Source organism: Homarus americanus, unplaced genomic scaffold, assembly GCF_018991925.1.
Source record: "Homarus americanus isolate GMGI-L3 unplaced genomic scaffold, GMGI_Hamer_2.0 scaffold31037, whole genome shotgun sequence".
Taxonomy (NCBI): Eukaryota; Metazoa; Arthropoda; class Malacostraca; order Decapoda; family Nephropidae; genus Homarus; species Homarus americanus.
Window position 1 is genome coordinate 976239 of NW_024722227.1, and position 24096 is coordinate 1000334.

At 42.3% G+C, this 24096-nt stretch overlaps 2 long non-coding RNA genes across 4 annotated transcripts; one reads left to right on the forward strand and one right to left on the reverse strand.

Moving 5' to 3' along the window:
• Nucleotides 1-489: 489 nt before the first annotated feature.
• On the forward strand, nt 490-12220 carry LOC121862252. Of its 2 annotated transcripts, none has more exons than XR_006088206.1 (4): nt 490-815; nt 4010-4170; nt 4966-5027; nt 12109-12220. It is a non-coding gene; the product is annotated as an uncharacterized LOC121862252 (long non-coding RNA). The 2 variants fall into 2 exon arrangements; XR_006088207.1 differs by having other exon boundaries at nt 12112-12214.
• Nucleotides 12221-12235: 15 nt separating this feature from the next.
• LOC121862251 lies at nt 12236-23759 on the reverse strand. 2 transcript variants are annotated; one of them, XR_006088204.1, is made up of 5 exons: nt 23637-23759; nt 18261-18395; nt 17855-17944; nt 15355-15462; nt 12236-12812 (listed from the first exon to the last, which is right to left on the reverse strand). It is a non-coding gene; the product is annotated as an uncharacterized LOC121862251 (long non-coding RNA). The 2 variants fall into 2 exon arrangements; XR_006088205.1 differs by having other exon boundaries at nt 18261-18376; nt 23637-23743.
• Nucleotides 23760-24096: the final 337 nt, after the last annotated feature.

Genomic DNA, 24096 nt, shown 5'->3' on the forward strand with positions numbered 1-24096 from the left:
AATAATTTATTTGCCTGATTTACCTTCTTCTCGCAATGGCCCGAGAACTTCAGCTCATTGTAAGGAGAGCAGGTCACTACAGTTCTCTTTAAACCTTCTTTCTTTCAATTTATTACTTTATTAATTCCACGTGTTAACTATGACTTAGTTACCTTTCTTCTCATGGATACCCCCTAACCTCTTATCTGTGGTAGCATGACTCGAGGGCTAGGTCACGGGGGTTTACTGTAATTACTGGTACTAAAACATGGTGAGAAACAAAGGCAGGGATAATGATACCTCTCAATTAAAGACTTGACCAACACTGGAGCAGGTTCAGGAGCCGGTGCATGACCAGTACTTGCCAACAGTGTGTGACAGAGACGTGACCGATCGCCCAAGCAGCTAACGAGCCGATCAGTGGCGAAGAGGATAAAAGTAAAGACTATAATAAGAAAGACAGGACAGCAAGGCGAAACTGCGTAAGCCACATAGCTTTTAGTTAGCCAGGTTGCCAACAGATGGCTGTGACCGGGGCTCAGTGGCTCACGTGACGGTAGACTCTTTCCTGTCTGTCTATCTCATGACGTCACCACAACAACACACCTGTCGAGCTCTTGGTCAGTTGTGGGATGTTAACAGCAGGTGTGTGATACAATTCTCCATCACTTTAAGGAAGAATAAAGATCAGAGAAGAAGATGGATTCACACTTCCGTGAGGAAAGGCTTCATAAATGATCAATTATGAAGGTTGTTGGAGGGAGAGAACTACTACCATTACTTTACCAAGAAGACTTATAAAAGGATTAAGAATTGATCAATACCACAACGGCCAGGTAAGCCCAGCCTCCTACACCTAGTATCTCTCTCTCTCTCTTATTCACTCGCTCTCTTTTCTCTTCCAATATTATTTCAGGTAAAGATGGAGGAGACAGTTAACACCAGATATGACTTGAAGAACCTGACCTAACCTACTGTACCTAAACTGGTCAATTTGAAGTTTAGACTAACCACGGTTCTCGAGCTGAGCAATGTGTTTTACTGATAGTTTAAACAATTGTAACACTTTATTGTTTAAACCAGGGGTCCACAACCTTTATACACTAGTCGGCCACTTAAGGTGCAAGTAATCAGTGATCGGCTGCAGATGTACTAAGCCAACCTAAGTCAGCACTGTGTTCCACAGTACTGAATGTAAAATCATAAATGCCGGACTATATTTTATTGTCAGAAAATTGTTATAAACAACACCGATAATTAAGACTAAACATAGCATTCATTTCAGCAAATAACATACATACTCTGCTTTAAAATAATAGCACGAGTTAATTATAATGTAACAAAAGTAAGGAAACATAACTTTTAGCAGTACAAAATATGGTAATATGAAACTGTCTCCGAGCGGTACAAAATTTAGACGTCACTCGGCCGGCCACCAACGTACTGTAGCTCTTTCCCGATAAATGGGGGTTGTGGACCAATGGTTTAAACTACCAGCAAAACCCATTGCTCAACTCAGAGCCGTGGTTGGTCTAAACCGACCAAAGCGAGGCTGCATAGAACCTATTAAAACCCTACCTAACCATCTAATCTGTGCATTATCTTCCTTACAATCATCCAAACATCATATATCTAAAAAAATGAACTAATTCAATCCAATATAAATCATAATGGTGGAGCAGATAGCGGCAATTTATGAGGAACTGCCACCACCAGAAGTTGTTTGATTTGGTTCATTTTTCCATAGATGTTCTTTGGGTATTGTTCACCACTACCACCAGAAAAAAGTTTACAGATTTAAAAAATTGGTCCAAAGAGTTGTTGTTGTTGTTATTATTATTATTATTATTATTATTATTATTATTATTATTATAGTAAGTATTTTAAAAGATGTGACATTTACTAGAACTTAACCTAGCCACAGAACCCAGGAACTACCATATATCTAACCTAATCTAAGATTCCCTAGATGACCGAAACTAAAATAATACTAAAAGAGGCGACATTTACTAAAACCTGACCTAACCAACCTAACTTCCTAGCGGGGGACAGACCCCAGCCATATTAAACAGAAAGTACTTGTTTTGATATCCGTTACCAATGAAAGCAACTTCGTCTAAGCGTCATGGTGTAATTCTACGTTTTTTGTGACACGAGAGCACGACAACGTTGAGGCGGGTGATGACCTTCCTGTAACTGTCCCATTGCTTTATTGCCTTGACTGTCAGGGACCACAAGAGGTATATGTCACCATCTACTTATACATAATAATTTAGATTTAAATCTTGTACGCTACCCATGCTTTGGTGGCTGCTAAATCCCACTGTCCTCAACTCACATCGAGTCATAGCGAGTCCTGTGAGACGCGAGTGCCAGTGTCCGCCGCATGGTCTTGTGACTAGGTTTGTCGCCCCCTGGGGTGTAATAAATTAATTAAATAATAACGTCGGTGTGTCGACAGATTTATCGGAGGAATATTTACCGAGAATGTTAGATGTCTCTCTTACATGTAATTTGTGATAAAAATGCCACAAGCAAAAGTGATCTACCTAGACCACCAGCTAGGAAATTGGTTAGGTTAGGTTTCTTTGGTCAGGTTCATTATTATTCATTTGCCACTGAAGTGTATGGAAAGAGTTACTCAGAATGATGAGATATAACTATTGTTTGTGTTAAAACCATTAAAATTGGTGAAAGTTCACTTGTAAAAATTTACTATAATGTGTGGAAGAGGTTGTACTGTTTACTGTACAGTACAGTATGTACACACTAGCATACACTGCTATGGTACTTTTACACTTATTGAATGTACAATACAGTACTGCTCAGCACAGATAATATTTAAAACAGCAGTGAACGAGCGAACAAGCTTGTATAATGACAACAGGCAATGAATTGATGGTGTCATGATATGAGAGTTTGAAAAGGGAGGCTGTGAGATACAGCAGCCAATCATAGGCATCCCAGGGCAGTAGTGACCAATCATAGTTCACGGGCACTCTTGAGTGTACCCACCAGGAATGGCGAGATTTTTCCCTGAGTTTCTTTGACCGAGATGGTCAGTTGTAAATAAACAGAGCAGACAACAACAATGGCAGAAATATTTATGGTAAAACATAAATTTCTTCACTTACAAAAGCACATAGAGATCACTTTAGTTTATTGAAAAGTTTCCTAATGTTTCTCGTTAACCTGTTCACGTCTTTTAAAATATTACTTGGTTAATTTTTTAAATTTGTATTAATACTGTAATTAGTTTAGGTTAGACCTAAGGTACAGTCCCCTTCACTAGTGGGTCTACAGGGGCTCATCATATAAACATTCCACAAATCATTATCTTTGAGATATTTGTTGTAATATTGAATCCATAATATGTTTACTATTATGAATTTCCTTCCGTCTAATGTTATCGAACACAGGGCTGCCACACTGCACAAAACCTGATGAGCCCCTGTAAACACAGTACAGTAGTGGAGGGGGCTGTACCTAACCTCATATAGGCTACTGTACTATAACACGATACACAACTTCTCCTTCCTAACTTAACATCCCACCTCCTAGTCACTTACATCATTATAACCTGGACATTGAAGTAAGCTAACCTCACCTCACCTCTCTGCAGTATGTACCTTTACTTTGAAGTAAGCTAACCTCACCTCACCTCTCTGCAGTATGTACCTTTACTTTGAAGTAAGCTAACCTCACCTCACCTCTCTGCAGTATTTACCTTTACTTTGAAGTAAGCTAACCTCACCTCACCTCACCTCTCTGCAATATTTTACTTCAATATGTAAATTGAATGGCCTTACATTACTCTCTGTTTATGTCACTTGGCTTAATTGTTCCACTTGTGAAGTTTATCATTGACTGTTTCATTACTGGCCTCAGAATGGATGACATGAAGATTAGACACCCTAGCTTATTTCACCCGATGATTAAACACCCTAATCTAACCTAACCTACTCTTAACTTAACCCAACCTAACCTAACCTCCCAAGTTCTTTATAGTTAATAATTTTGTTTGTTACAGATGTTACAACAAAACATTGGGAAATTGAACTGCTCCACCATGGCTGAAAATGGTAACTGGTGTATGGAACAAGAGCTGTCACCATGACACTGGCACCGTGGCACTGTACCACATATAACAAGGTGACACTGGCACCGTGGCACTGTACCACATATAACAAGGTAAACTATAGGAGAAACTCTCATACCTTAAAGAGGAGCTGTTTGTGCTCCTCAAACTCTTAAGACAAGCTGCTGTAACTTGTGCTCCTGTTAGTCATTTGTCTGTCTGTTTTCATAACTTTCTATCTGTCTAATTGCTTATGTATGTTTGTGTCTTTCAGTACATCTATCCATTATCTACCACTTATCTCTGTCACTTTATCTACTGTTTTATCTATAGTGCAGTATATATCAATCTATTTATCACGAAAGTAAAACCCCACTATTAAAATAATGGGGCTCTACCTATTACATTTATGAGATCTTATGAAGTACGAGGGACACCTTCTCCCCGGGGGAAAACAACAACGGTGGAAAAAATAAGGGGGAAAACCTTTAGACCGTAGATGTACAACTGACCGTGATCGGCACACATACACTCTTATGGGGAAGAAGATATTTGTAATAATGCATCCTTTGTGATAACCTGGGTAGTCTTATGGCTTATCTATATCTGTATGTATGTACAGTACTGATTATTTATATTTTCATCTCCTTATGTGTCAGTCTATCAGCCAATCTATCTATGTTTACCTGTATAAACTACTGTATTAATGTACCACTAATTTAGCTGGGAATATTAAGACAAAAATGACAGAGTTTGTCAAGCATGGAAAGCTTACAGTCCCAAGATGTTGACATAAACCAAACTTGCATAAAACATACAACTTCTGTACTGAATGACTATTAATTTATGGACATATTTTTATCATAAACTGTTGTGTATATTAAATGTTTTTTGTTTGTTTGTTACAGATGAGTTAACAACTAAACCTTGAGAAACTAACATGTGGATCATGGAGACACTGCTGTTACAGGTGTGTCTTTCTGTATGTTGTATTTATCCATATCTCTATTTTTCTATATATGTCCAACTGTTTATCTTTACTACATTATATCTATATTTCTTTCTATCAGTCCTTTAATATCTGTATGTCAGTCAATATTTGTTATCTATCAGTTGTCAGACTATCTATAGCTACAAGTATCTGTCAGTCTGTCTTATATTTATAGAAAGGTGTTGGCAGCAGTGAGTGTGCAAGGTTGATACACAAGAGGTGCTTTGAAGTGGATAAGTGTTGCACATGTGGCTTTAGCAAGGCTGGAGACACTCAACATTGAGGATATATCCCTGGACTGTGTCAATGAGTGTGACATGATCAGTGCTGGAGGGGGTGCTGAAGGCTGCTGTGTTGTGAGTCATGGATGAGTTCTGCTGCCTGGGTGACATGATCAGTGCTGGAGGGGGTGCTGAAGGCTGCTGTGTTGTGAGTCATGGATGAGTTCTGCTGCCTGGGTGACATGATCAGTGCTGGAGGGGGTGCTGAAGGCTGCTGTGTTGTGAGTCATGGATGAGTTCTGCTGCCTGGGTGACATGATCAGTGCTGGAGGGGGTGCTGAAGGCTGCTGTGTTGTGAGTCATGGATGAGTTCTGCTGCCTGGGTGACATGATCAGTGCTGAGGGGGTGCTGAAGGCTGCTGTGTTGTGAGTCATGGACGAGTTCTGCTGCCTGGGGGCGACATGATCGCGCTGAGGGTGCTGAAGGCTGCTGTGTTGTGAGTCGCGGACGAGTTCTGCTGCCTGGGGTGACATGATCAGTGCTGGGGGGTGCTGAAGGCTGCTGTGTTGTGAGTCATGGACTGGACGTTCTGCTGCCTGGGGGTGACATGATCAGTGCTGGAAGGGGTGCTGAAGGCTGCTGTGTTGTGAGTCATGGATGAGTTCTGCTGCCTGGGGGTGACATGATCAGTGCGGAGGGGGTGCTGAAGGCTGCTGTGTTGTGAGTCATGGACGAGTTCTGCTGCCTGGGGGTGACATGATCAGTGCTGGAAGGGGTGCTGAAGGCTGCTGTGTTGTGAGTCATGGATGAGTTCTGCTGCCTGGGGGTGACATGATCAGTGCTGGAAAGGGTTCTGTTCATTGTCAAGAGTCAGAAATGGCTGGAGGAAGATTAGGACTTTCCCATCACATGAAAGGAAGAATGTATACAACTGGTGTGAGAAGTGTGGTGTTATATATCCGTGAAACATGGGCAGTCTTGAGTGAACTGAAATGAGAATGGTGAGGTGGATGTGTACTGTGACGCTGAAAGATAAGAATTACCGTTCAGAGCTAAGAGGACGGCTGGGTATTGAGAGTATCGGCCAAGATTTACGTATAAGTAGACCGAGATCGGGAGTGTGGGGAGAATGGATGAGACCAGCTGGGTTAAGTGTTGCATGACTCTAAATGTGGTGAGGAGGAGAGCCAGTGGTAGGTGGCCAAGAATGACATGGGGAGAGATTGTAAGAAATGATCTTAGAACCTGACAAGACAGACTGCAAGAGATGGTGTGGAAAATGGCTGTATGATTTGGATGGTGATGATGATTTTGTTCTATCTTTCTGTCTAACTTTCAGGCTATCTATCTATCTATACTACTGTACTGTATTTCTCACCATATTAAAGGCAACCACAGATATAGCATGAAAGGGTTATAGTCTCAAGAAAGTTCACCTAAACTAAACTTTCATAAAAGGAACAAATATTTAAATGAGAAAAATTGTAATGTGTTCCATAACCTGTACAGTACAGTTGACCCTCGCTAATGTGAGGAACGGATAAAAATATTAATAATAAATAAGAGGAAGGAAAAAATACTGCATGCCATTTGACAACTGTTTCACTAAAGATGTGGGAGACGGGTGTGCTCCCCCCTCGTGGGCTGACTCCTGCCGACGTAATAAAAGTTTATTGTGTTTTTTTACCTTTTGATAATTTTTTGACTAAGTTTAAGAAAGCTTGTGTGTGCATGTAACTGCAAAAAAAGTGAATAAAACTACGTTTATCTACCCAAAACTACGAGTTGAAAAATAACAATAACACAGCTTGGCCTGGTGTATATGTATACAGTTATATATGATGTAGGGTGAATTATGGAGACATTTGTTAGGTTAAAAATATGTCTTATATGGTGGGAAATATGGTATATCTCTCTACATCTTTCTGTCCATCTGTCTACAGTATATCTGTCTTATATGTACTGTAGACAGAACTACTGTACTAACCATGATAGACAGTTGACAATGCATGTGATTAATACCTGGAATACAAATATTTGCAGGAAAATGTCCAATATATTCAGCAACTAGACCACTTTTGTGATATAGAACCATGAAAATATTGTTTATTGTTTTTATACCAAAACACTGGTGATTGTCTCTCAGATACATCAGGAGTTGTATATCTTTAGTGGTGCATTACTGTGTCCTGGGTTCATTCCCCAGCCTGGGACTGATGTTATCCTCACTCCCAAACATGGCAGGTTTTCTGCAGGTACAATACTACAGTTTCCTCCCATACTGTACAGTATTAACAGACCAACCGCCCAAACGGCTCATTACCGGTAGTTATGATGTCGCTACGTTAACTTATACAAATGTGAATCATAATTTAATGTTGACTCGGCCATAGTGAGCTTCAACATTTATGCCACTGATGAATGAGTCTTGATCACACACAACTAAAAGGCGGCCTTCTCTTGCCACTCCATCTTCCCTCTGGCCTTTATTGTGTAAAAGCCAAGAATTATTATTGTGTTAGGATGTAGTGGATCTCTGAGGCGACAATGATAAATGTTTTGGTGTTAAGTCGGTGGTGTGGTACTGTGCAGGTCTGACCACCTGTTACAAACTACTGCAGGGAGTGAAGACCTTCCTTAAAAGGTTTAACTTGGCAGGATTCAGAAGGTCACAACACAGACGTCCTCAACGGCACTTGATGGTTTATAACAAAGCCATTTTTTATTACTTACTTTTGACCTTGATGATGTGGTTCAGCCATTATCAGATGCAGGTCAGAAACACTGACGACTGTTCCTCTATAATCCTCACTGAGTAAATGAGGATGGATTACATTTTTAACTCTCAAATGGCAGCCATCACCTGCAGAAGTTAGCTTCAGGGATGGTAGTCATCACCTGCAGAAGTTAGCTGTAGGGATGGTAGTCATCACCTGCAGAAGTTAGCTGTAGGGATGGTAGTCATCACCTGCAGAAGTTAGCTGTAGGGATGGTAGTCATCACCTGCAGAAGTTAGCTGTAGGGATGGTAGTCATCACCTGCAGAAGTTAGCTGTAGGGATGGTAGTCATCACCAGCAGAAGTTAGCTGTAGGGATGGTAGTCATCACCTGCAGAAGTTAGCTGTAGGGATGGTAGGGAGGGATGATCATTAACTAAGTGATAAAGAAGGTACCTGTAGCTGCCTTATTTGTCCTGGCATCACATGACCCAACTGTACCCAGACTGTGGCCTCACACACGTGCTCTACTGTTGGTCTCTAAATCCAAGGTTATACATAGAAGCTAACCTGAGGTCTGACACAAATAGTTCTGTTCTGTAGTAAAGATTCATGTGTTGTATAATACAGCATTGTGTACCTGTACAGTATTTTACATATACTGTATATACTTACATTGTCTATATACATGCTGAACTATATACCTGTATTAGCTATATATACATGTTGAACTATATACCTGTATTAGCTATATATACATGCTGAACTGTGTACCTGTTTTGGCTATATGCAGGTTGAACCAATTGTAAACTTACTGTATATGATAAGTTTACAGAATAAATATTTATCTATCTATCTAAAGTGGTCTAGTGTATGTAAATATTTTGATCTTTTCCCTGATAATGTTGTTTCATCACAGGTGTTACTCTGTTGTAGTGTGAGGTGGAGGTCAATATTAAACTGAGGTGTTTAGCTGTGGCTCTGGAAGATTGACAATTTGTCTCCTTTTAATTATAAACCAGAACATCTTTATTTCTCACTGTTTATCCAGGTATAATTTGGCTAAATTTATCTTTTAAATTTACCTGGACTTAGAATGCCATCACAATATGATTTGAAATTAAAGAACAAAATTATTTTCTTTTGTGTTTTTAAGGACTTTAGAATTAATATGATTTAGTGAGACTGTTGACTCATTACGGTACTTTACATATCTTTACCATTTATGTTACACTAAATGTATTTACAGTTTAGTTAAGGAATTCAATCTCATTAGTTCGGTGTCATTTAATGTTGCCGTAAAATCTGTTGAGTGACTTAAGCATCAATTATTGTTATAGTCATGCCAATTAATGTTGTTTTAGGAGATACAGTTTATAATGTAGTGATCTCCGTTAAAACAAACCATTTTATTTTACAAATTTGACGCGCTAGGTTATGAAGGTGTGCATGGTGGGAAAGACTTTGGAATAAGGAATACTGAAGGTGAAAGAACACTTGAGTTTGTGGATGGTATGTAACATGTGTTTAAGAATAGGGCAAGTAGGCTGATCATGTAGGCCTAAGGCAGGTGGCACGGAAACCCAGATTGGCTATATTTTTGTCAGGAAATTAGAACAAATTGCCAGTTAAGGATACTTGTGTGTGTGTGTGTGTGTGTGTGTGTGTGTGTGTGTGTGTGTGAGAGAGAGATATGTTACTTAAAGATGGAGGGAGAGGAAGAAGGTGGATGTTCCAAGAAGGAGAGTGTGGGAATTGTGAAGGAACTGAATGTAAAAGGAGACATTTTCTTGTGAGTTGAGAGGCTAGGAAACAGCCAGTGTACCAAGACGCTGGGCCATAATAAAAGATGTTCCGTTGAGTGTGGTTGATGGCGGGAATGATGAAGTGGAGAGAGAGAGATAAAAAGAGAAAAGAAGATTGTGTGAGACGTGGAAGATGGTTGGCAACAGAGAGAAGTACAGTACCTGGAGGCTAAACTGAGATGGTTCAGGAGAGAAAGGAGAAAACTAACTGGGTCAAGAGATACACGAATGAATGTGGGGAGTTAGAGGTTGGTAAAGAATGACATGAGGACAGGTTGTAAAGAAATGTTGGTTCTGCTATAGTATGTTTGTTGGTTGGAATGATGAGGAACAATCTGAACAAACTGAACAGAAAACGAAAGAATAATTGAAAAAAAAAAAGAGAAATTGTCGAATAATGTCAAAATAATCGAAACTCAGTTAATTCGTATTTTCAGTAATTCGAGTGACCCAGAGTCTCTTTTTGTCGAGTCAATGAGGATATAGTGCAGTTTGTGGTCCACAGAATTACTGAAAATACAAATTAACGGAGTTCCGATTATTTTGACATTAATCGACAATTTCTCAATTTTTGTGTTCAATTATTCTTTCTTTTTCTGTTCAATTTGTTCAGATTGTTCCTCATTATTCCAACAAACAAACATACTCAGTTACCAAGCCTTGACTGCCACATAAAATACTCTATTTATAATTGCTGTGGAAGCAAATATTTTTTTAGTGTACAAGCAGTAATAATAAAGTAAATAATACAATATTAATAAATGTAAGACTTACTGTACATTGTGAGGTGAACTAATAATATATAGATGATATTTCGAAAGTGTAATAGTATTGTTGATCAGGTCTGGGGTCCACTGAAGATTAATCCCCACCCTACCTAACTCAGGAGACTGATTCTTTTGTTCTATGTATTTCTCCCTTGTTTTGTTGTGTTAGTTGGCTGAAGGAGGTCTTAATACACCAGCTTCAAAATTTCATCTTTTATTTCTCCATTGAGGGTTTTATTTCATTTACCAGTGTGGCCATGACACCTTCGGAGTATCATCTACAGTTTACGATCTCACATTATTTATTTATTGCGGTATTATTTACTTTATTATTGTAAGTATATTTTATAAATATTTATATTTGTACAATATTTATAAATAGAATATTGTATGTGGCAGCCAAGGCAACTTTTGAACCACTCATTTATTTCAAATTCAAATCGTTTGATTAATTTTTTGAAAACATACGAATTAAGCCAAAGTCCGAATTACAACTATCGGATATAACGAGGGTAGAGTGTAAATACCCCAGTACTGTAGACTGTATATTATAGTAGTTCCGAAATGTCAGAATTATTTTGATGTATTAAATCTGATTATGCCAAATATTTTTGTATTTATCTAGATGTGCTTGACAGTAATATTTCTAAGTCAGAAAATTCATTGTTTCAAATATTCTAAGTCCAAAAATTCATGGTTAAAAATATTTCAAGTCCAAAAATTCATGGTTAAAAGTATTCTAAGTCCAAAAATTCATGGTTAAAAGTATTCTAAGTCCAAAAATTCATGGTTTAAAATATTCTAAGTCCAAAAATGACCAAAATTTTACCTGGGCAAAATTTGAGTAATAAGAAATTGTCTAGTTTTAGAGGTAAAACATTTGTGCCATTCTTAAGAGCTTCAGCTTGGCATTTGTGTACTGTAAGGCATAACGGACTACCTGGACGGGGGGAGAGTTACTCACTGGGCCCCTACTGAGTTATTCTCTCCACTGCCAGGTAGTCCGTTATGCTTGTATTTTTTTATATTATTGGTGAATGATAATTTGAAGGCTTTACTCCGGAGACTCTTCCAATTATCCTTTACCAAATTTTTTCAACGTTAGTCCTGGCAATGGCAGACTCAAAAAACACTTAAGGGTAAAAAAAAAACAATTTTTGGGTCATTTTTTGCTGAAATTTTGCTATTTTTAGCCATTTTTTGCTGAAATTTTGCTATTTTTAGCCATTTTTTTCCCATATTTATAGCTATTTTGTTCATATTTATAGCTATTTTTTATATATATTTGTTATATATATACAGTATTTATATATTTTTTTATATGTGTATTTGTTTTTCATTTGTATATTGTATTTGTTTTTCATTTGTATATTATATTTGTATTTAATTTGTTTATATTATTTTTCAGATGCTTTATGAAAGTATTTTGCTTCAAAATGTGAAGCTGAACTTTTCTGTACAAGTTGTAAAGAAAAGGTTAATGAATACTGGTAATGACATTCAGATATTTATTAATGGAAACTTAATGGTATTATAAATTTTTCTTTAGCAGAGCAGCAGTGGTCAGCCCAGGACATGACAGTGTCTAGGGCTGCAGCAGCAGGCAGTCCAGGGCAGCAGTGGCCAGCCCAGGACAGGACAGTGTCTAGGGCAGTGTGCAGAAAAGTCCCAGGACATGACAGTGTCTAGGGCTGCAGCAGCAGGCAGTCCAGGGCAGCAGTGGCCAGCCCAGGACAGGACAGTGTCTAGGGCTGCAGCAGCAGTGGCCAACCCAGGACAGGACAGTGTCTAGGGCAGCAGCAGTGGCCAGCCCAGGACAGGACAGTGTCTAGGGCAGCAGCAGGAGGCAGTCCAGGGCAGGACAGTGTCTAGGGCTGCAGCAGCAGGCAGTCCAGGGCAGCAGTGGCCAGCCCAGGACAGGATGGTGTCTAGGGCAGCAGCAGTGGCCAGCCCAGACAGACAGTGTCTAGGCTGTGGCAGCAGCAGGCAGTCCAGGGCAGCAGCAGCAGTGGCCAGCCCAGGACAGGATGGTGTCTAGGGCAGCAGCAGGCAGTGGCCAGGACAGGACAGTGTCTAGGGCGGCTGCAGTAGGCATCCAAGGCGGCAGAAGCAGTGGCCAGGGAGGCGGCGGCAGCAGCAGCCAGGACAGGGAGGCAGCAGCCAGCCCAGGACAGGACAGTGGCCAGGGAGGCGGCAGCAGCAGGCAGTCCAGCTTGGTGGTAACCACTGACCACAAAGTCCAGAATAATATTTCTGTACAAAGTAAAATTAATAATCACATTTATTTAACCAGAAAATTATTTTAAATATAATAATGACTAAATGTGCTGTAGTGTTCTAGACAATTTAACAAGGACCAAATGTACAAATTACTTAATATAAAAATATAAATTTGGTAATTGAAATCTTTCACCTAATGATCGTTGATAACATACTGCCAAGTGTTCAGGGAATATTATCAGTAACTGTACAGCAACTTAACCTAACCAAGTATATTGTACCTGTTTAGTTTAACCATAAGAGTTATTGAGTCAACTACAATAAACCTGCATCTTTGGTTCATAGTTTTGTTAATATATTTGAAATGTTTTGTCTTTCAATGACTTTGCTTTAGGAATTATTGATTTGTCAACAATTTTAACTAAATTTACATCAATGAATATCTTAGGCCCAGTACAGTATTGTTTATTAAAGGTGAAAGTTGCAGAGTAATTTATTATTTCTAAAGTATACAAAATGTAGGTATAACTTTACATCTATATTTATGAATTATTTCACCAAGTTCAGCATTAATGAGCAAAAGTTAATTTACTTAGTTTTAAATTTTATGTATTAAATTATTGTTCTTTAAAGTTGTAAGAAGTTAAGAGTTAAGTCAAAAGTTATTACCTATAAAAGGTTTAAAGCAAGATATTTTAATACTAATTTACCCTAATACAGTATTATAACATGACCCTAAACTGAAGGTTTTATCCTCTATAGAAGTACCACATTAATCCATTTAATCTAGTACAGTAATTAAAGAACATTAGCGATGCACCGTTAATAACCACATTTAAAACTTTCCCAATAATCTGCTGCCAGATTTAAAACACAGATTTAGAGTTAATGCTATAATTTAGGTCAATTTTATCATGCAGGTATAACAATTAAGTCACTATATAGTCTCAACACCAAAGCCAGACCATGAACAAAGCAAAATATCAGCCAAATACAGTACGGTATTTAAATAAAGCAATTTACTCTGGTGGTACAGAACCCGTCCACAAATACATCAACTTTAGTTATAGTCTTACGGAATTCTTGAAGCTGCAATGTTAACAGCAGCTGGGTTTTAAATTTCATCATTATTGCAGCATTTAAGTCAACCCGGCACAACACGCAGTAATTATTAACGTAACTAATCAAGTGGTCAACTATTTATAGGTAAATAATTTAAAGGCTGTTGGAAGCTGCAACCATCCATGAAGAATACCATGTATATTGTCTACATTAAATATTTACTGTACGGTATAATAAAAAGTACGGACTAATGTTATAACTCAAATAGAGACTCGATAATGTTTAAGACTTATTTTGGGAACATTTAATCATTATTTATTCATTCTCTAATAAAATATAGTATTTAAAGGGAGTTATTTACCATTGACTAATTTTGTTATCAAGAACTCTCCAGCCTCAACGACTTACTATACAGGTAGTTCTGCTATAACGCGATAATTGTGTTCTTGTAAAATATCGTGTTATAGAAAATCGCGTAATAGAAATAACAGGGCTTATGGAGAAAATAGGGTTAGGTGCAGATTACTCGAAATCGAAAAAATTTAGTAGTTAGCCTAACACAAAGGATAGCAATTTATGTCTCAATAAATATATCTATATCTAATAATGAAATCATGGTGCAATGTAACACTTACTATGTATATGATTTGAGGTTTATAAATTGAAGCTTCTTCTTCAGTGTTATATCCTTTCTTTTACGATCATCACCAGGAATTTTATCACCGGAATGCTTCTTGTTGATATTCTTCTTTACTATATTCACAAAATTGGAGAAATAGTAAGCAAAAATCGCGTTATAGCAAACGAGCGTTCGCGTTATACAAATATCGTTCCTAATTCATAAATCGCGTTAGAGCAAATTCGCGTTATCAAAACACGCGTTATAGCAGAAATCACTGTACGTATGTCGTTCATTATAGGTTAATTCTGTAACAGGTCGTTCTTAGTTCTAATTTGAGTAATATTGGTAAATAATATATCTAATGTACCTTAACGATGCTACAATATATAAAACAATCTTTCTCATCAGCGACAGTTTTTACCAGATTATTTTTCTCATCAGAATAAATAAAAGTTACTTTGTCTGGCCTGATAATATATTCATTACCATATAATGAAGTGCTGTAGACCGGCACAGAGGACACTGCCATGTTATCCATCACAACTACGAGACAATGATCGGCGGCCGAGTGACACGACCATAATAAGTGAACAGACTATAACTGGTTTCCATAATTACTGTATTTTGCCGGGAATAAAAATTTACCGAGTAATTTCTTCACCAAAAACAGACGTCAAAATGGCATCAGCTAATACTTTGTTTACTAATACTGATTATTCCACAAAATATTGATATTATCTGTAACTTATTAATTGGTGCATCCCTAATATTGTACTGTACTTATACTTTATCGATATATATACTTAAGAGTTAACTAGACACAGCAGTTCATGAGTTACAAATACTGTACTGTACTTTGTTGAGAGTTTAGTAAAGAAACCACAATGTTACCTTGGACTGTACCCCCACCCTGGACTGGTGCAAGGCCGTGCAGCAAGAGTCCGTTCACCAGAAAACTCTTGGGTCATTTGTTGGATCCTTCATCTTTAAGTCATCATCCTGGAATGAATTGTTACAACTCTAAGAATAAATTAAATATTATACCTACAGTACATTACAGGTATCCCCCAATAAACAGTACATATGCCTCAGATTCAACAAACACCTACACTACACAGAAGCAAACAATGAATAAATCCCTCGTTGATGCCACACTTTTACCTGTATATGAATAAAGATTTTCCCTCACAGGAACATAAACCCAATAATATATAAATTACTTCCACTTAATGAACACATTACCAGGAATAAAATTGTTGTATATTAAGGGACACCTGTCAACTAGTTTACCGAATAAATGAAGCATTACAGCACAACTTGAGTGGAGAACGACGCAGAGTTAAGCAACCTTATTTTTAACAGCTCTTTAACTATTGATGATATCACTGATAAACTTGAATACAGTATTAAAAGTATTATGTAAGCTTGGATAGTGTACAGTATTACAAGTATTAGGTAGTCATCCCCTGATTAACTGGCCCCCCACAATGTTTTATAGTACAGTACAGTACTTTATTATTGATGAACATTATGCAAGGTAAATGTTAGATAAAGAAAATGTTTATTACATTCAAGAGCTGTTGGTAAGAGTAAGGCAAAGTAACATTCAACATTTTCTCCTCAATTTCTTGTAAGAATGCGGCAACATTAATAAACAAAATGGCGACAAATTAATCAAAATTAAGTTAAAATTTAAAGAAACTAACATTTACAGTTATGAGTTACTCACCCAATGACTGTCTACAAACATCAACAGGCTGTCAACCCAGAACATTAATCTACAATTCTTTACAACTACATGAAAGTTCCTTGTAAAGTTTAATAAATATAATTAAAAACAATTCCACCATTTATAACAGATGTAATCCACACTCTTCACTAGGTATAAGGTTTATATAGATTACCTGTACTGGGAGCAACGTATTGGACAAATTGAGAACTATAGATGCAGGCAAGAGACTTAATCCTTGTTGGATGTATTTATAGATCACAGAACTGAAGTTTATTGTGCCAAGCCAGTTTAAAAGCATTAATACTGTACACAACATTATGGGCTACTAGTGACACTGACTGGAGGAATGAAATTACACTGAGAAACAGGAATGCAGACACTGCTGAATATCATAGCCAGTAAACTGTTAAGATATACTGTATACTCCAGACCCAACTCACTGTCTCGTAATACAAAGTCCATTCAGATTGTAGAAACACCGAGCAAGATTGCCAGTTTGATTCCAAATGAAGTCAAAGCCTCAAAAGCTTTCAACGTGTGGGCACATCAGACCCTAGACTAAGATAATATTACACACTCGGATCAGGGAAAGACGAGAGGCGTTAATTAGTGTTCACAAGAGGATGTAAACCTCCCATGTGCTTGAGGAGTGACAACACTGACATGTTCTCGGTCAAGTATTAAAACAAATTATCAAAACTAAAGTCGGTAAAATAGCAGTTTCGGCCAATATGCCCCAGTAGTTTATCATGTGTATTTTGGTGTGACAATCTAATTTGACCTTTAATTCCCGGGGAAAATAATAGTTTCAAGAGTTATCCCCCAAAAGTATGGAAAAACTTTAAAGATTCATTTCTGCCATTATTCTTGGCCCCCTGGTAGAGATGTAAAGGTTGGGATGGTTTAAACAGGCGGCCGTGTACTGCACTAGTACCATAAAGGTACACAAGAGCCCTGATGGTGAGCTTCAGGTGTTGAAGAGCTGCCTGACCTCATTAAATCTTGTACAGAAGCATAAACAAGAAAAACGTTCCCATATGACTGGAAAATGACATACACAACTCCTATATTGAAACAGATGACGAATGGATAATAACAGTACTGCGAGTGATCAGCACATTGTGTAAAGTAAAGCCAATTAGTTTATGCCACTGTCCAGCTTATAAACAAGCAAGGTGTGACTTAATACAGGTTTATAAACATGTAATAAGTCATTACTTAGTCTGGTGATCATAACTAGCAGGCGCCCGACCCACTAGAGGATACAGCTTATGGTTGATGCCACAAGTCCAGAAAATTTTAATGCATTTTTTTTTGTAGCGAGTTGTGAACTGTTGGAACAATCTGTTGTGACGGCACCGAGTGAGCTGTTTTGTGACTACAGTACTGTACTTGCCAACAGTGTAACATAGCTAGTACATGCCCAGTACTTGCCAACAGTGAGTACATGCCCAGTACTTGCCAACAGTGAGTACATGCCCAGTACTTGCCAACAGTAACAGGAGAGCCAGTACTTGCCCAGAACTTGTCAACAAGAGTCAGTACATGCTCAGTATACTTGCCAACAACGTCTAGATGCGTTCGACCGCCTCTAGACCCCAGTGGCAAAGTTTAAAGTGAAGTAGACTTGACCTAACACTTCAGAACAAACTTTCTAACCTCAGCCAATAAGGTGACCCACGCTGACGACCACTGATGCAGCGAACTGGTCTTCAGCACGGCAGCTACACAACCAATTGGATCCATCATCTGTAAAGAAATGAAAAAGCTTACTAGTAACAAATAAATATTAACTTTGTCTTTACGGTGACCAAACCTAAACCTTATTTTATTAATTTAAATAAAAGCACGAGCCAAAAATAGTAAAGTATTCTCTATAGTAACTAGTCAATGTGATGGTTAACGACCATTAACCTACTGTATGCTTGTTCATTAACTCTTAAATTATTTCCTTTTAAATAAATCAGTTGGTACAAAATCGAATAATAAATAGCCCTAATATATCTACCTTGACACACGTATAAATTTAACCACGGAAATAAATTGAAAATAAAACATACTATACCTTTAAAGAACAGCGTGTCAGGTGAGAGACGACCGGCAACACTTCCTCCTGTGTCTCAATGAGCACTGCTCTCCACCGGCCAATCACTGCTCTATACCCCGTCTTCCAGCCAAAACCTTATCCGAATGAGGAATCCTAACCAAATAAATACAACCTCAATCGTATATACAAATATTAATACAAATTTTAAGGTAAATTTTTGTATAAATTAATTTATATCGTAATATAGAAAAATAACAATCAGGAAAACTTTACGGAAAAATAAATACAAAGATACATACAATAATATAATACAAATTCTTCAGCTTCGGAGACAGTCATTTGTTGACCATTCAGGGCTGCCAACATTACCGATTTACTCAATTATATCGTCCCTATATGGGTGGTTATCGCCGAGTGGTGATAGATAGATAGATAGATAGATAGATAGATAGATAGATAGATAGAAACACAGGCCGTTCAGTGGCGAAGAATATAAAGAAAAGTAATTTCAATATTACACAAGAAAGTAAAATAGTTACCCATAAAAGATACGTTTTCTCTTATGACGTCATCAAAAGAAACCCGACGTAAACAAACAAGTTACGAGAATGAGATTAAATACAAGACGAATTAAATGACTTTGGATGATTAAATACAACACGAATTAAATGACTTTGAATGAGATTAAAAGCGGATTAAATGACTTTGAATGAGATTAAATACAAGACAGATTAAATGACTTTGGAATGAGATTAAAGCGGGATTAAATGACTTTGAATGAGATTAAATACAAGACGAATTAAATGACTTTGAATGAAATTAAAACTATTACTATAGTTGTTAGTTAAAATAATAACAATAACAATAATTAAACTATGGCTTATTGTGCGAGAAACATTACAGAAATGCCATACAAGTGTGTCTCAGGTGCCAGTGTCCCAGAGGTGCCAGAGTGTCCCAGTGAGTGCCAGAGTGTGCCAGGGGGTGCCAGAGTGTACCAGGGGTCAGTGTCCCAGTGAGTGCTAGAGTGTACCAGGGGAGTGTGGTGTGTCCCAGGGAGTGCTAGTGTGTCCCAGGAGTGCCAGAGTGTACCAAGGAGTGCCAGAGTGTACCAGAGTGCAGTGTGCCAAGGAGTGCCAGGTGTTCCAGGAGTGCCAGAGTGTTCAGGAGTGCCAGAGTGTTCCAGGGAGTGCCAGAGTGTTCAGGGTGCTAGTGTGTCCCAGGGTGCTAGTGTGTCCCAGGGAGTGCCAGAGTGTACCAGGAGTGCCAGAGTGTACCAGGTGCCAGAGTGTGCAAGGAGTGCCAGAGTGTACCCAGGGTGCCAGAGTGTTCCAGGGGTGCCAGAGTGTTCCAGGGGTGCTAGTGTGTCCCAGGAGTGCTAGTGTGTCCCAGGGAGTGCCAGAGTGTACCAGGGTGCCAGAGTGTACCAAGGGTGCCAGAGTGTTCAGGGAGTGCCAGAGTGTGCCAAGGAGTGCGAGTGTGCCAAGGAGTGCAGTGTCCCAGGGGAGTGCCAGAGTGTTCCAGGGAGTGCTAGTGTGTCCCAGGGAGTGCTAGTGTGTCCCAGGGGGTGCCGAGTGTGCAAGGGTGCAGGTGTCCCAGGGGTGCCAGAGTGTTCCAGGGGTGCCAGTGTGTCCCAGAGGTGCCATAGTGTTCCAGGGGTGCCAGAGTGTCCCAGAGGTGCCATAGTGTTCCAGGGGTGCCAGAGTGTCCCAGGGGTGCCATAGTGTTCCAGGGAGTGCCATAGTGTCCCAGGGAGTGCCAGAGTGTTCAGGGGAGTGCCAGAGTGTCCCAGGAGTGCCAGAGTGTTCCAGGGGTGCCAGAGTGTCTCCCAGGGAGTGCCATAGTGTTCAGGGTGCCATAATGTCCCAGGGGTGCCAGAGTGTCCCAGGGAGTGCCATAGTGTTCAGGTGTCAAGTGCCAATGTTCCAGGAGTGCCAGTGTTGGGAGTGCCACCAGGGGTGCCATAATGTCCAGGGAGTGCCAGAGTGTCCCAGCAGAGTGCCATAGTGTTCCAGGAGTGCCAGAGTGTCCCAGGGAGTGCCATCAGTGTGCAAGAGTGCCATCAGGGGTGCCAGAGTGTTCCAGGGGTGCCAGAGTGTCCCAGGGGGTGCCAGAGTGTTCCAGGGGTGCAGGTGTCTCCCAGGAGTGCCACAGTGTCCCAGAGTGCCACAGTGTCCCAGGGAGTGCCAGATGTCCCAGGGAGTGCCACAGTGTCCCAGGAGTGCCACGTGTCCCAGGGAGTGCCACAGTGTCCCGGGAGTGCCACAGTGTCCCAGGGAGTGCCATAGTGTTCAGGGAGTGCCATAGTGTCCCAGAGTGCCAGAGTGTTCAGGGAGTGCCAGAGTGTCCCAGGGAGTGCCAGAGTGTTCCAGGGAGTGCCAGTGTGTCCCAGGAGTGCCAGTGTGTCCCAGGGAGTGCCAGTGTGTCCCAGGGAGTGCCAGTGTGTCCCAGGGAGTGCCAGTGTGTCCCAGGGAGTGCCAGTGTCTCCCCAGGGAGCCAGAGTGTTCCAGGAGTGCCAGTGTGTCCCAGGGAGTGCCATAATGCCCAGGGAGCCAGAGTGTCCCAGGAGTGCCAGAGTGTACCAGAGAGCCATAGTGTTCCGGGAGTGCCAGTGTGTCCAGAGAGGCCATAGGTTCCGGGAGTGCCAGTGTGTACCAGAGAGTGCCATAGTGTTCCGGGAGTGCCATAGTGTTCCGGGGAGTGCCAGTGTGTACCAGAGAGTGCCATATGTTCCGGGGAGTGCCATAGTGTTCCGGGGAGTGCCAGTGTGTACCAGAGAGTGCCATAGTGTACCAGAGAGTGCCATAGTGTTCCGGGGAGTGCCAGTGTGTACCAGAGAGTGCCATAGTGTTCCGGGGAGTGCCATAGTGTTCCAGGGAGGCCAGGAGTGTTCTGGGAGTGCCAGAGTGTTCCGGGAGTGCCAGAGGTCCCGGGGAGTGCCAGAGTGTCCCAGGAGTGCCAGTGTGTCCCGGGAGTGCCAGAGTGTCCCGGGGAGTGCCAGAGTGTCCTGGGAGTGCCAGAGTGTCCCTGGGGAGTACCAGAGTGTCCCGGGAGCCAGAGTGTCCCGGGGAGTACCAGGAGTGTCCCGGGAGTACCAGAGTGTCCCGGGAGTGCCAGAGTGTCCCGGGGAGTACCAGAGGTCCTGGGAGTACCAGAGTGTCCCGGGAGTGCCAGAGTGTCCTGGGAGTACCAGAGTGTCCTGGGAGTCCAGAGTGTCCCGGGAGTGCCAGAGTGTCCGGGAGTGCCAGAGTGTCCCGGGAGTGCCAGAGTGTCCAGGGAGTACCAGAGTGTCCCGAGTGCCAGAGTGTCCTGGGAGTACCAGAGTGTCCTGGGAGTGCCAGAGTGTCCCGGGAGTGCCAGAGTGTCCCGGGAGTGCCAGAGTGTCCGGGGAGTACCAGAGTGTCCCGGGAGGCCAGAGGAGTCCTGGGAGTGCCACAGTGTCCCGGGAGGCCGTCCTCCGGGAGTGCCACAGTGTCCCGGGAGCCACAGTATCCGGGAGTGCCACAGTGTCCCGGGAGTGCCACAGTGTCCCAGGAGTGCCACAGTGTCCCGAGTGCCACAGTGTCCCGAGGCCACAGTGTCCCAGGGAGTGCCACAGTGTCCTGAGTGCCACAGTGTCCCGGGAGTGCCACAGTGTCCCTGGGAGTGCCAGTGTCCCAGGGAGTGCCACAGTGTCCCAGGGAGTGCCACAGTGTCCCAGGAGTGCCACAGTGTTCCAAAGTGTTCTAGGAGTGCCATAGTGTCCCAGGAGTGTCCCAGGAGTGCCAGAGTGTACCAGGGAGTGCCAGAGTAGCCCAGGGAGTGCCAGAGAGCCCAGGGGTGCCAGAGTGTTCCCAGGGTGTCCCAGAGTGTCACAGAGGGTTCCAGGGAGTGCCAGTGTGTTACGGGGAGTGCCATAGTGTCCCAGGGAATGCCGGGAGGCCACAGGTGTCCCGGGAGGGCCACAGTGTGTCCCGGGAGGGCCATAAGTCTCGGGAGGGCCACAGTGTGCCTGGGAGGGCCACAGGTGTCTCCGGGAGGGCCACAAGTGTGTCCTGGGAGGGCCACAGTGTGTCCCGGGAGGGCCACAGTGTGTCCCGGAGGGCCACAGGTGTCCTGGGAGGCCACAGTGTGTCCTGGGAGGGCCACAGTGTGTCCCGGGGAGGGCCACAGTGTGTCCTGGGAGGGCCACAGTGTGTCCTGAGGGCCACAGCAGCCCGGGGAGGGCCACAGTGTGTTCCTGGGAGGGCCACAGTGTGTCCCGGGAGGCCACAGTGTGTCCCGGGAGGCCACAGCCTGGGAGGGCCACAGTGTGTCCCTGGGAGGGCCACAGGTAGTCCCGGGAGGGCCACAGTGTGTCCCGGGAGGCCACAGTGTCCCGGGAGGGCCACAGTGTGTCCTGGGAGGGCCACAGTGTAGTCCTGGGAGGGCCACAGGTGTTCTGGGGAGGCCACAGTGTGTCCGGGAGGGCCACAGTGGCCTGGGAGGGCCACAGGTGTTCCGGGAGGGCCACAGTGTGTCCCGGGAGGGCCACAGTGTCCCGGGGAGGGCCACAGTGGTACCTGGGAGGGCCACAGTGGTCCCGGGAGGGCCACAGTAGACCCCGGGAGGGCCACAGTGTGTCCCGGGAGGGCCACAGTGTGTCCTGGGAGGGCCACAGTGGTGTCCGGGAGGGCCAGGCTGTACCTGGGAGGGCCACAGTGTGTCCCTGGGAGGCCACAGTGTGTTCCCGGGAGGGCCACAGTGTGTCCTGGAGGGCCACAGTGTCCTGGGAGGCCACAGTGTGGTCCCGGGGAGCCACAGTGTGTCCCGGGGAGGGCCACAGTGTGTCCCGGGGAGGGCCACAGTGTGTCCCGGGGAGGGCCACAGTGTGTCCTGGGAGGCCACAGTGTGTCCTGGGAGGGCCACAGTGTGTCCCGGAGGCCACAGGTGTCCCGGGAGGGCCAGTGTGTCCCGGGAGGCCACAGTGTTTTCCGGGGAGGGCCAGTGTGTGTTCCGGGAGGGCCAGAGTGTCTCTGGGAGGCCAGAGTGTTCCAGGAGGCTAGGGTGTTCCATTGCCCAGCTTATAGGCAGGCAAGGGCGTGACTAATATTAGTTTAGAAAACATGTAATAGGGCCCTACAGTACTTAATATAGTGTTCATAAGCAACTTGGGGGAGGGTGAGCAGCTTATGGTTGAAGTAGCCACAAGTTCAGAAACCTGGGGCTTTTTTTTGTAGCGAGATGTGAACTCGCTCAACTTTTGTGGTGGCACAGAGTGAGCTCATTCAGGACTACTGGATCAACACTGGCGCAGATAAATACATTAGGAGCCAGTACAGTACATGCCCAATACTTGTCAAGAGACCCGATACTGCCCTAGAACTGTTGCAAAGTTTAATTGAACAGACTAGCTTTTCCATATAACAAACTTACCTCAATAAATGGACGAAATGAGGAGCTCCAGTAACAACGTTGACTCACTCCAGGCAACATACTGTAGATGTCTCGGGTTCGTCAGACAAGAGTCTCGACTCCCTGCAGTTTATAATGCGGGGATAATTCTGAAAAATAAATGTTCTGTCTGCATATAGGTAAATCGGATTCATGCCTATAATGTGAACAAAATGATAATATGCTTGCCAAGACTCATGGAAGTAGACATGCTGTCAACCACAAGCGATTTTGGTACCAATGAAGTGACCATCTCGGCATTCGCCCAAGTAAATTCCAAGATATGCTACAACAACGAAGATCCCACAGAACAGTCCAAGAAAATTAAAGTTGGTGGTAATTGTTGGCCGGTTGGTAGAATGTGCTGGTTAAGAGTTTAACGAGGGACCTTTCCAGTCACCCACTAACAATTCATGGTAAGTTTTTACAAGTGGACATTTGC